Raw genomic sequence first — 13,532 nt, 5'->3', positions numbered from 1 at the left:
TGGTGCAGGCTGGGGACACTTCTGGGCCGAATATCATAATAATTCTTAATGAATAACTAGTGCTAAGTGCTGTGTTTCTGATAGATATGAGCTTCATTAGGCTCCTTTTATACCTCAAGCCAGGACAGAAGCAGCGAGGGGGATCAAAGCCAACCCACCTCTGATGCATCTTTGTGCTGTGAAATGAGGCAGTAAGAGAGCCGAAACAGTCAACAAATGAAAAGGTAAGCTGAGTTTGCAGCTCAATAATGTGATGACATAAGGTCTGTTTGACCACATGGTTGCTGAATTAAATAACAAACAGATTTATTAATGAGGGAAGATCGATGATGACTCTCAGCAAGCTTGCATTTAGTCAAAAAAATTTGTTAATCACAAAGAGAATCGCTAAAGGGAGGTAATTCGTCATGTTTTGAAAACGAGGGAGACGTCTGTCACACATTTAATGTGTTGAGCTTCACGTCAAATGACCTGAGTTCTGCTCCACCCCTTTTTTTTGTTCTGCTATGCTGGCTTCATTTCTGAAAGCTCACGTCTGTGCGGGAAGTGGCCGGCTCCATCAGGTGATTTATGAACGGCCAGAGGCAGCATAAAGACAGACAGGTCTTTGCGCCCAATTCACAGAACAGAAGTGTATTGTCTCCAGACTGGACTTTTTGGCAAAACTGCCAAAAAAAGTCCAATTCACACCAAATAAGACAATATAACCCATTGAATTGATATTTGTAGTTTAACTTCCTCCGCCAAATGTGCTGTGTCCAAAAGCCCTGAAGCAAAACCACAGAGTGTTCAGGCATCTCCACTGCTCCTTGTGTTAGTTGTAAAGAGTGTTCACCTCAGTCAGCTTGACTTCAGAAGATTGGACTGGACGCAGCTTAATGAGAAGCTGTTCAGCTCTGCTCAGTCATCTTTGGAACGCAGGGAGCACATTCCTTCCATACAGGCCACAGAGTGAAAAAACACATGCAACACAGTGAACTCCAACCTCGTGAAATGGCATGCATTGATTTATGGGCACAGCAAAGCACAGAACAGATAGATGGCTTTGAGAAAGTTAAGAATGGCAGATTATTTGAAAGTGTGTGTGCACAACCAACACACACACATATACTGGCAGCTTGTAAGCTTCCTTACTAGGTATCACAGGGTCAAAAGGTGATTTTTGATGCCTCCAGAGGTCAGGTAGTGTCCTGAGTTTGTTTAAAGAGATTAAAGGAAGCGTTATCGCCTGATCTAGCAGGGACTGAAGTCTACACAGGACTACTTTTTCCCCAAATGCTCCAGCAGGACGTTTCCACCCGCTCCTGCAGATGCTCCATCCCAGCAACTCCATGTTTGATTCTAATGATTTCACAATTCTCTTCTGTCCACAAATCACTGATGAAATGTGACAATAACTCTTGTAAGGCCTTTCCTATGCCATATATAGTGCTCATATATAGACATCAACTTAAGGATATTTTGTAGAGACAGTGTGCCAGTATATTACAATTCCCCCCAAAAGAAATATCACAGCAGGGGTAAAAGCAGTGAGAAGCCACAGAGTAAAACCAAGTGCTTGATTTCTAACAGGACTACAGAAGTTTGAAGAAACATTGAGGTGAAATGGTTTGATGATTATAATAATAGTCCTCAACTTCTGGTTACGGTCACATTGAGAAGACATAGTATATGTTTAAAAGATCAGTGAAAACACTGAAAACTCCAGTATAAGATGGACTGTTATTCATACGCCATTTAGTAAATCCCTCCACAAAATTGTGATTGCAACTATTGGCACAAATTAAACCAATTCTTACCAATTTTGCTTGAATTTGCAACTTTTCTGAAAAAGCTGTTACAAAATCAGACATTTTGGGCTGCAACTCTCATGTAAAAAGTCTGCAACATTTTAGAGGGACTGTTAGGTTATACCATCAAAAGTACCAGTTGTCATACCAAAAGTATGACAACTGGCAGTGCTCAACTAACAGCAACTCAGCCAAGAAGCTGGGATCCAACATCAACATCAAGTTGATACAAAGCAAACCAATAAAACATTTTGATGATATGAGTTTCAATTTCTAGCTTTATTAAAATTTAAAGAAAATTTAAAGAAACCTCACATGCTGTCAGTTATTGTACCGCACGTGACACATATGATTTGATGGAAAGTTGCATATCATTAACAAGACCTCGAAAACAAACAGCGTCTTCTATTTTGATGACCGTAATCTAACCCTTGGGTTACGGCGCTGACAACACAAAGAATAAATCCGACCCACACCCTCAGCTCTTATGCTGGCTCCCATGTGATCTGTGGCCCCGGGGCCATCGTGGACACACAGCACAGCTGGAACGAGCTTAACATCTCTTATCTTAAATTGGAAGTGTCAAAGGGCTTGAGAGAGACACCGCTGCACCCAGGGGGCAGAGAGAAGTAGCTGTTTGAGGAATGTTTTTACCAGAAGAAAACTTTTTATTTGTGCAAATTGCTGAGTTAGAAAGCATCAGTGGTGCTACTTAAAAAAAGGAAGATTGAGCTGAATAAAAGCATAAAAGCTAGTTGTTTTATTGTATCTCAATTAAGCAAGTGGCTTCTCAGCTGACAGTTGGTGCTTAATATCTGATCTTCTAACTCTATAATTAGCTAAAATCTCAGTCACACACAAACAGCTCCTGACAGTTGACAGCAGCTGGTCCTTTACTTTCATAGCTTCACTGTCAGCAACAAAAAAGGTCATGAAGTAGCTAAATATGCTAATATATGTTATTAGAGGCTATTTCTTGAGGTCATCCTCCAAGCTCTCAATAGTCCGAGGAACAGGTAATGGTAATGTTTCCACATGTCGTAATCTGCAATCACTCTGACAGAGAAGTTTTGTACATCTTTATCATACAAGAATGCATTGACTGAACGCAGTGCCCATAATTCATACAAAACACTATGATTAGTGAAGATATTGTGAACTTGCTACGAGTGGACAAAATGAACTGGTAAATACAATCAGTTATTTGGAGGACTGAAAAATGAGAGCAAATAGATGTATTTGATTTAATCCAACAAAGATGGTCACTCACACATTTATAAATTAAAGGCCTAGCCTTCATTGAAAAATGTGTATCGTCCTACTTTTGCCTTTTGGCGACGAGCATTAAGTAATGCCTATGTTGCTTCAGTCGCACAGGCTGGGTTAAGAAAACAGAGCAAACTGTTTGCTATAAAATGTACAAGCTGTTAGAACATCATCCATCATGATATCTATAAAAAATAGTTCCTGGGTGTTTTATATTTACAGCATTAGTTCTCTTCAGGACTCAGAATGCATGATCTATCTTATTAAGTCAACATGAAAGCAGGGGGTGGAGGGGGGGACAAACAAATGTCAGAAGTCTTGAATACCAGCCCCATCAGGCTGAGGTACCACCCATTTCTTCATGACACCACCCTCCAAACTCAGCCAGACCCTCTCTCCCACACGCTGCCTCGCAGTGTAACACACCAGCAAACTGCCCCTCCCCTGTAAACCTTCACCCAGCCAGGGCTCGGGACCACCCCAAACCCCACCCCACCCCAGTCTCACTCCTCCTCTCACCCCGCTGTGCGTTAGTGCAGAACATAAACAGCTTCTTAATTTAAGAAATGGCCCAGCTCCAACTCAGTGTCTGGGGTATTGTGGAGAACCCAGTGAAGTGAATGGGCTGGACGCAACCCAATCCCCCAGGAGTTTGGGGGTAGGGGAGGGGCAATTCTTCTACGGTATGTGTTTCAACTAGTGAGACACCTTAGGTGATACTGTAAAGCATGAGGGTATAAGTTATTAAAAGCTTCTATAGTAGGATGTCTCAGAATGTGATGTTTGTTAAGTGGGTGTGGGTGGAAAGCCTAATCCACCACTATAGTGTAGAGCTTTTAAAAGCTGCCTCTACCAAATAATTGCTTCAATTATCAATACTTAACGCTCAGGTTGTCAGTGCTGACTGTTAGTTCTTCAGCAACCCAACACTAAATGTCGTAGGGTAAGAAGTTGAACAGAGCATCTCTGTGTTCTGTTTTAATCAGCAGATTAGATGGCAGTCACTCCTCACTGGATGTGCCTGTTGCACATGTTGATTAGTCATTAATTGGCAGCTTTCATTATTTGGGAGCAGCAGCGTAAAGTGGGGCTATAGGAGAGGGTCTGATGTCATGCCGGGAGAGGCTGAATAGTACCAGTCTGAGAGAAAGACCTTTTGGAAATGTGGACAGTGCCTAATTGGATGAGGATTTCATCCGGCTGCTTGGGAGAACAGCTCTTATGCAACGGCATACATGAATGGACGAAGCTCGGGAGCAGTGACACCCGTGCACAAGTTGGTTGCAATGGTGCATAGTTGGAGTGATGCAAGGACTTTCCCTTCACATGACACCATTTTTAGTAGTGAAAACAGTTCCACTGAAAAAAAAATTAAAAAAAAAACACTGAGCTGATAGAAGCATAACTGAGTCTGTGCTAGTGTCACGGCTACAATATCTGTACCAAAACAAAACATGAAACCCAAATATTGCTGGCCTTGTAAGGGAAAAATTTACCATAAATTACAAAGACCTTCGATTTATGTATCCAATTAGAGGAAGCGGAACAGAGGGAATCTGAATTACTTACTCTTAGGAATGCTAACAAACTTAGCTGGATTAAAACAAAATGAAAAAGATTAACAAAGACTTAGTTCAAGTCAAATTAATAAGTACCAAAGTACACCAAACTAAGCCTCAACGTCTTTTATTCTGGGAGCAACACTTGAAAACCAGAGGCTAGAAAAGGAAGTTAAACTGTACGCATGCATACATATTAAAAAAAATGCTATACTCAGAGCGAAGGAAACAATAGAAGAGATAGTTCAGAGTTTTTAAATAGAGGTTCTGTGGAAATGTTATGAGCATGCCAGAGTTTTAAACTAAGATCAATTTATGTGGAGAAATAACAATTATAACCACTCTGGTCAAACCGTAGAACCAAACTTAATGTGTGATCTCATGCAATATTGCAGGATCTCACGTGATCTGTTAGCTCTCAAACTATGTGCTAGGGATCACTCTCAGCTACTACCCCACAATATTTATGCTCAATAGCTGAAAAAGTTATAGTCATTAACAGACAAGAAATGCAGGCACAGGCAAAAACAAGCCTTTCGCCTGTAGGCAGTAATTTTTTCAGAAGTCAAAAAAGAAAGTCTTTTTTTTTTAAGTGTGGCTTTTGTGGAGATTATGAGCAATCAGAGTCTTACCTGTTGCAGAAAGCTCTTTGAACAACCTCAGTTTATAGTATAGTGTCATTCATACTAGACTGACAAGCTAACAGCCTAGATCACTGACATTTTTGAAGTTGGAGTTGTCTTAAGATCTATTTTAGTCTTGGCCCCACTCAGACTAGCCATGAGCTCCTCAATCTGGTAAGAACTCAATAATTTTTCTCCAAAATGAGGCCATTCAAAGAGCTATGCACAATAGCTAATATAATAACAGTTCACAACCTTACAATAGAACCCAACTTCAAAGGGTCCGAACTATCTCTTTAAGACAAATTACCTAGGTTGTTCTGAGATTTACCATTGAGAAACAAGTCTTAATAAAGAGGCCGCTTTGTTTTCAAAGTGCACGGTACATTTACCGAAGCCAACTAACCATGGTTGGTTTTGTTTTCACGCTGCAGATTCCAACAGAAGGGAGGCAGGCACAGATGGAAGCGGTGAAGAACCGGTGGGGTAAACAGATGAAGACGGGGACAGAGATAAACAGAGAAATGGGAACCGAAGTGTAAACAGTGTCTGCATGTATCAGGGAGACTGTTTCATCATCACCTCGCCCCCGTTCCCTCCAACCACCAGAACCCTACCTGTACCCACCTGAGCCTGTGGTCCCTCAGGTGTTCAGTTACTTGCAGAATAAAGGGCAACATTCTTGACTCTCACGCAGGCTTTCAGCCACATTTGGACCGACACCAGACATTGAGAAACTTAAGCCTCCGTACTTAGTCGAGCAAGCATTGCATCACCTCAGGTCACAACTGGAAAGGGCTGAGAATCGGGTTTGTACAGGTCCATATTTACAGTATGGAGGCAAAGGAAAGGTGGTAGGGACAAGAATTGGCAAAAGTTTACTCTCTTGGTGATGGGGAAGAGTGGGAGAGAGAGGATCGGCAAGAATTTACTCTCTTGGAAGCAACTAACTAAAAGTGTTTCATCACTAGCTGGGATATAGCGAGTAGGTGCGCATGTGCAACAGGATCCGTCCTGAAATTTTCAATGGAAGACAAATTACAGCCAAGTTCTGGTACAGCGGGGTGACACAGAGGTGCTTTTAAATCCCAATCGGAGCATGGGGACACGAGCGTTGCTGTGGTCCCTCAGCAGGGTTTGGGTTAATAGTGTCATGACATCAGTGAGGGGGTATTAACAGTGTATAAGCCTAGACTAACCGCTGCTGAATGACTGCAAGCTGACGCAAGACCTGATGGAATGCTGCCTAGAGCATGACCACAAGCTCTTATAGCACCAGCAACAGCTGAGAGGAGACCTCTGGCCTCGTTACTCTCAGATAATCATCAACATCTTAAATGTCCAAGCAATGACAGTGGTTATATGAATATATGAGTGTTTAGACAAATATTTATATTCACAAAACTAATAGAGTTGAAAGTGAGGCAAAGGTTTTGAGGGACTGCTGCCAAGCATCTAAGTCCAAAATCAAAAGGTCTGACTGTCTGAATACTGGATTGATTTAAGTATAGGTTATTGTATAATTCATTGCAATTTGTGCACTCATCAGCCTCCTGGCAGGCTGCAGACGAGGAGAGTTCATGCCCCATCATGCCTGCGCTTACTGAGCATGAACCTGAAATAGCAGGCCGGTGAAAGGAATCCCAGCTCAGTCTGTTGCCATGTGTTCAGTGATACGATCACAACATAAACAAATGAAAGAAGGCAGAACACAATACAAATGGAGAGTAAATATTAGTCCCGCTTGTTGAAAAAGAAGGGAGGCTAATTATATCGTTGGGGAGAAGAAAAAAAGAAGTCAACCGCAGCATGTTGTTGACTTTGTGTAGCAGGAGCCACATCAGAAAACTGTTCAGCCACATAGTGGATCAAATCAATAACATCCAGATGTCCGAGCACGCTAAAGGCACACATTAAGGATGACAAGTTGGGTGTATTAGTTGGCCACTTTCCTGCTTTACTCCGGAGAATTCGATGTTTGTACCTTGCTTGTCTTTATTTAGAGAGAGGTATGAGATTAAATTGGTAGCCACCCTGTGTAACACAGACTGAGCCGTTTGCAGAAAAGCAAATTATTATCAAACAGCTGTTCGATAATAATTTTGGATTAACTCCATGAAACTAAGATGGACACTGTCATCATAAAACCAGGGTTATCAGGCAATTATACTTTTATTGTACTTAACAGAATAAATGTGTTGTTATTAACAATTAGTTCAAAATTTAATTGACTTTCTAAAATGTTGAAATTTCACTAAAAATATTTTTATGCAAATTTATGAAGAGTTCCCTAAAAATTCATAGAGACAATTTTTGTTTCAGTTGTATAAAATGTTATTTACATGTATGTGTGAAATGTACTTTAACCTATTCTAAGTCTTTTCACACACACACACACACACACACACATTTGTATTTCTATTCATATTAGGACATTGTATTGACTTCCATTCATTTCTGTAGCCTAACCATTACCAGTACATGCCTAACCTTAACCCAAAACTGATGCTCCACCATATTAGGACCAGGCTTTGGTCCCCAAAAAGGCTGCTGGTCCTGACAAGTACTCTGTACTCTTTGGGTCATACAGTCACCAGCTGTATGACCCAAAGAGTGCAGAATTTTTTAATCCTTTAGTCCATTTTTATTTCTCTAGTCATTTTTCAGTACCTAATAAAAACACTAATCTTTTGGAGATAGACAACAGTTAGGAGCCACTGTTGGTGACAGGACAGCACCATCAGGTCACTGGAACATAACCCTGGATTCGCTGAAAGTTGACCATAGTTGGTTTTGTGGAGCAGATCACAGTCATCACTAACACTTTTGAATATGTGCCTGGCTGGCGTGCTAAAATGTAAGTGTAACAAACTAAATAACGCCTGCGTTACTGTTCACCAACGAATGCCTGCATTATTGTCCTGCCTGCATTATTGCGGAGCAATAAGGTTTTTTTTTTGCCCATTTCTGTATGTGTGTGTGTGTTTGTGTATCTTTCTGTTAGCAAAACATCTCATGAACCAGTGGACTGCTTTTAAAAACACTTTCAGGAAATAACCACAGGATGCACATCTACAATTGGTTACCTTTTGGAGACAACTCAATTATATAATTAATTATTTTTTTTATTTTAGATGGTTTAAACTTTGTTCATGTATTTTTTACCAAATCCTCTGTAAATCTCCAAACAGTAATAACTCTGGAAGTCACCTATTGCAGGTAAGACACTGACTGCTCATTACTACTCCACACAACCCCACTTGAGAATTTATTCCATCCCTTTAGTTTTTTTTTTTTCAAACACTCACAGGAGACCACTGCCCAAAGACTTGAAGTGTTTCTTTGAAACTGTACACTGACAAAAGCAGGATATTCCCAGTAAAACCTCACTACGCACATCAAGCATTTATCCTGTATCACACACTCCCAATGAGAACCCTGATCTGAATTTAAAACACACGGGCCAGCATCAGTAGTTCCCAAGACCATAAATTTAGGCTGTTATGCAACTTTCTGCAGAGACCACATGCACTGCAGCCAATAAAGAGATTCATTTGGAAGCCTGCCGAAATGACAAAACAGATTACAGCAATCTGTAAAGTTTCAGATAGTGATCAAACTGTTGCTATTTATTTATTTACGTTCCCATGTCTGTTGAGCTTTATTTATTATCAAACGCTTCACGGATTAAAGACCTGGCATTCCGAAAAGGAATGCATATCACCCACCGTCTTTCATGCCCAAGATTTTCATTAATATTATCTTACGGAGGAACAGAGTTGTAGCTGTTTTAGTCAAACTTTATAAATGTACAGTCGCATGCAATAATATGAAATGGCAGAATGTGTTGAGGATGACTCTCAGCTACTACCACACCTGATTTTAACTCAATATCTGTAAAGTTCACTTAGTTGTGTCAGCCATCTTGAATTGGGTTGACTCTGAAATATAATCAGTTGCTGATGTTCTTCAAGTAATTACTTTCTGAGACTTTCATTGAAATCCATCTCGAGGTTTATGAGGTATTTTGCTAACAGACACATAGGGTTGACTAGTAGTTTGAAGCAAAGCTTTAAAAACAAATCTTGCATGATGAACTAGTGCTTGGTGTGTGTGTGGGTGTAACTTTCAGCTACTACCACAACAAATTTTAGCTGAATATCTGTAAAATTGACTTAGTCAGAGCCATTTTTGTTTGCTTAGGTCATTTAGTTGCGGCATCCATCTTTAATGAGGCTGACAGCAAAAGTTAATGAGTTGTAGATGTACATCCAATGATTAGCTACTGTTTGAGACTTTTATTTGAAATTCGCCAACTGGTTTATGAGATCATTTGCTAACGCTACAGATAAAGACACGCAGGCGAACACATTACTGCCCCTGGCCTTGGCAGCAGGTGATAAATGTGGCATTAAAGACCACTTAACTCAAACAAAAAGCTTGTCTAGTATTAAAAATGGACCAAATTTGCTCCGGATTAATTCAATCCAACAGTTCCTACTTTATTCTGACCGCCTGGAACCAACCCAAGGACCGCCGGGGGCTCCCCGGAGCCGTCATTTGAGAACCACTGCGGTGGATCTATGGAGTATTCCTGGGAAAACGCCTGTTTTTACCCCCCCTCCCTCCTTCCCTGCCCAACCCTGGAGCAAACGCTGCCAAAAGGATAAAGCGATAAGGGCAGATTGGTGGAAGTCCCACAGAAGTGAGCAGTAGTGGCTGGGGGGGGCAGTCCTGCTGGAGAAAAGTAAGTCACGTTGTTAAAGACAGGACACAGATCACAGTGGACAGCGCACGGGACGGGATTTTAGCAGCGTGTTTGGAGAGGCCGGAACAGGTTGGTGCGTCTCCAGTGGAAAGTTTCCACCAGTGGTGGACAGCAGCGGCCCCCGGCCCCCACAGAGTTCAGTGACCGGCTGCAGGAGCCACATGTGTCATCATCACAACAGCGATTTAAACCACAGAGGACTTCCTTATCCAGCCCCTACACACACTCACACACACTACACTCCAATAACATAAGATCAGTCCACATCCGGTAACGTGCGCTCACCTCTCAGTCACAGGAGTTCGGGAAGGCTCCGATCCTCCGGGACCGACCCGTCCGGACTCCGGAGACAGCCTGCAGATGAAGGGACAGTCCGGAGCGCGCGCTCAGGCCACGCTGGTCAACATCGAACAGACAGACAGGAGCAGCAGGAGGAGGAGGAAACAGTGCCACCTCAGCCTGCGGGGCAGCTCATCTCATGTAGCCGAGGAGAGAGAGAGAGGAGGACGCACGCACGGACACGCGCGAAAACAGCCCCGCCTCCTTTTAACCACAAACCACGCCCACAACCGAGGGGCTCCGATGGTGGGGCGTTCAGGTCTCACGTTGGTTTATTTTCCTGGAAATGTATCTAAGAGATGTTGCGTTTATGTTCTGTAAATAAAATGTAGGAATTCCAGGTATGGAGATATTTTTAAAAATCTTTGCTAACATTTTAGGGGAAAAAAAAAATCTCATTCAGTAAACAAAACTACAAATTATGTTGCACAGTTTTTTTTATCTTTACATTAAACTTTTGAGCTCTATTTTGTGATATTTGTTAATACTGACCGTTACAAACAGCTACAATTTTATTGATGCTAAATGCAACAAACTTATATTTAACATAGCATCTCCTGAAGAAAAATTGAGTAATCTTTTGAAGTGGGGTTTGTGCAAGCATAATGAACAAGCAGCATCTTACCTGTCATAGATAGCTCTCTGAATAACCTCAGTTTTGAGAAATGAAGTTTAATTCTGATTAGACTGCTGTAACAGCTAGTCAGAGTGGGGCCAAAGCAAGGTGGATTGCTGCCATCTTAAAAAGAAGTCAATCGCAAAGATTTTCTTTAAGTATTGTTTAAATATACACTATTTTACACCAAACCTTTACACCACAGTCAGACTGGCATTACACTTTTATCACAGAATTGTGAGCTTATTTGGAAGCCCAGTTAGTGGCAGCAGCAGCTACTTGTAGAATATCCAGTTTTTATTTAATGCAGAACTGACAGCCTTGTGAAAGGGTTAACATTCACATGGGTTGCTATAAAACTTTTGAGATTTGAACAGTTTTAAGATCGCAGGAGTCCAATTAGGTCTCTGCAGTATTTAGATTAGCCATTAGCTCGTCTGACCTTTTCTGAGAAACTGGGATCAAGAGCTATCTGCAACAGGTAAGATATTAATTACTCATAACTTTGTCACAGAACTGCATATCACAAGATCTTTACAGTGCTAATGTATTGTACATGTGAAACACGTACGGGACATATATCAACAAACAAGACTTAAAACACAAGTGTTGCTCGTTTGACTTGATAGTCCACACCAGAGGGGGTTACTCTTTCCAAAGAAAACAACTCCGACAATGTTTTCTTTCTGTTGCATGGCGTTTTTTCCACCCCTTACATGTTTGCATCATTGTGAAACACATTCGGGTATCACTTGCCTGCTTTCACATGACCTAAACACACCCTTTGTGACTAATTAACTTAGTATCCACAGCAAATGTAACCATCCAGGAGAGCTGCTTTAAAAAGAAAGAGTTTTGACCAAAAGGTGAACAAAGGCTATAGTAGAAGGTTTTAATAAGAGAAAAACTATTCTCCTTAACTCTGAAACATATAAACCCATTCTGCTGATCACCAGACTAATTTAATGAATACTTAAATAAGTGTATAATGAGTATAAGGAAAGTTACACAGCTTACACAAATCAAACCAGAAAACCCTTTAAACCATCAATTAAATTTATGTGGATTTCACACTAAGCACAAACTCAACTGCTGGGAATGTGTTTATTGCAGTTCAGTTCACTAACATTAATATGTTGTTTAACCTCTTACTGATTTACTTGTAATTAAAGTGTTAAACACCAAACGATTTCTTTTAAATTACAAGACTAATTTGATGATAATTTGTCCAATTTTGCCTTTTCTGCTACCACGGGAAGCTGCTTCTTAAAGATCTTTGTGCCATCAATAAAACATTGTGAGTAATGTTAAAATGAAACAATCTGTTGCATTTTATTTATAGCGTTTAGGACCGTGTGTTACAGATTATTACCTGGAATTCCCTTTTAGAGCAACAATAACGAGCCTATAGGAGGCTTTGTGGTACACCAGAAGCTTAGGGGCAAGGACGACACTCCAGTCTTAATAAAAAAAACCCTGTTCTGACACGTAGAATCTGCAATAACAACATTTGCCAGGAGGTTTGTAAATTGCACAACAGGGGGTCAAATCTTACTCTCACAGCTGTTATGTTTCCATCTCTCTGAGCGGTGCTGGATTGCACAAGACCCGATGTGTATTGTGTGAGATCAGCACAGAGGTGAACAGTGGGCTTGTGTTTGCATAATGTAGGCCAATGCACAGATGATAGGTAATCGATGTCTGAGATGCATGGATGCTTCTTGTTGTTAACAAGCAGTGCAGCCTGTACTCCTGCCGCTCTGTCTGCAGAAGGATGTTGCAGGAGGAATACGTTCCTGTGGCCGAGCCTGGGCACAACACAACTGCACTTCTGACGTTCCCATCCTCTCTCAACAGGAGTCCTGCGTCTTCATTTTATTTGCCAGTGACCTCGTCTTTCTTATGACAATGAAGAGAAGAAATGACTTCAACTTCCTCCTTATTGCTTTTCCTAATACTCCTACCCAAAGCCCCCCCCCAAACTCTTCCCGATTTAGGGTCTGAATAGACGTTACTTTGGCTTTGGAAAGCTTTATCAGTTGCTGTAAACAAGTCTGCCATTAGCAAGGCTACTTATTAAACAAATGTCTAAAAAGAAATTCCTAGAGAAGCACAACATCCAAAACAACTGAAAAAAAGTAAAAAAACAAATTATCCAAAGATTGCTTTAAATAAATAAATAAATAACTAAAGTCTCAAAAACACAAAGAAAATTAAAGGCCAAGCATTCCTTGAAGGAATACATATTCCATGCCAGAGGTTTAGATCAAAATCATCCAATGTCAAAAAAAAAACAACAAAAAAAAAACAGTTTTAGCTTTATTGTTCAAATCTTAAAAATAACTATGTGATTACATGCAATTTCATGGGATCTTTTCATACTCAGAATACGTATTGGGGATGACTCTCAGCTATTGCAGTATCTATAAAATTGATTCTGTTAAAGCCCCTTTTTCCCCCTTCTAAAACTAATTAGAGGTGGCAGCCATCTTGAATCAGGTTAATGAGTCGTAGATGTATATCCAGCAGGGGTGGAAATTAAAAATTTTGATCACCAGCCATAGTGGCTGG

The 13,532-nt window shown here is 40.8% G+C and overlaps 1 protein-coding gene across 2 annotated transcripts in view; it reads right to left on the bottom strand.

Moving 5' to 3' along the window:
• grb10b (growth factor receptor-bound protein 10b) overlaps positions 1 to 10,478 on the bottom strand; it is a 72,355-nt gene extending 61,877 nt beyond the window's left edge. For both annotated transcript variants that reach the window (XM_017410037.3, XM_017410038.3), the window contains exon 1: positions 10,292 to 10,478. The gene's annotated coding sequence lies outside the window, so the exon portion shown is untranslated. The remainder of the gene's footprint in view (positions 1 to 10,291) is intronic.
• Positions 10,479 to 13,532: the final 3,054 nt, after the last annotated feature.

This window comes from Kryptolebias marmoratus, linkage group LG16 (genome assembly GCF_001649575.2).
Source record: "Kryptolebias marmoratus isolate JLee-2015 linkage group LG16, ASM164957v2, whole genome shotgun sequence".
Lineage (NCBI taxonomy): Eukaryota > Metazoa > Chordata > Actinopteri > Cyprinodontiformes > Rivulidae > Kryptolebias > Kryptolebias marmoratus.
Note: the sequence above shows the minus strand (reverse complement) of the source record. Positions and strands in the feature narration are given on the sequence as shown.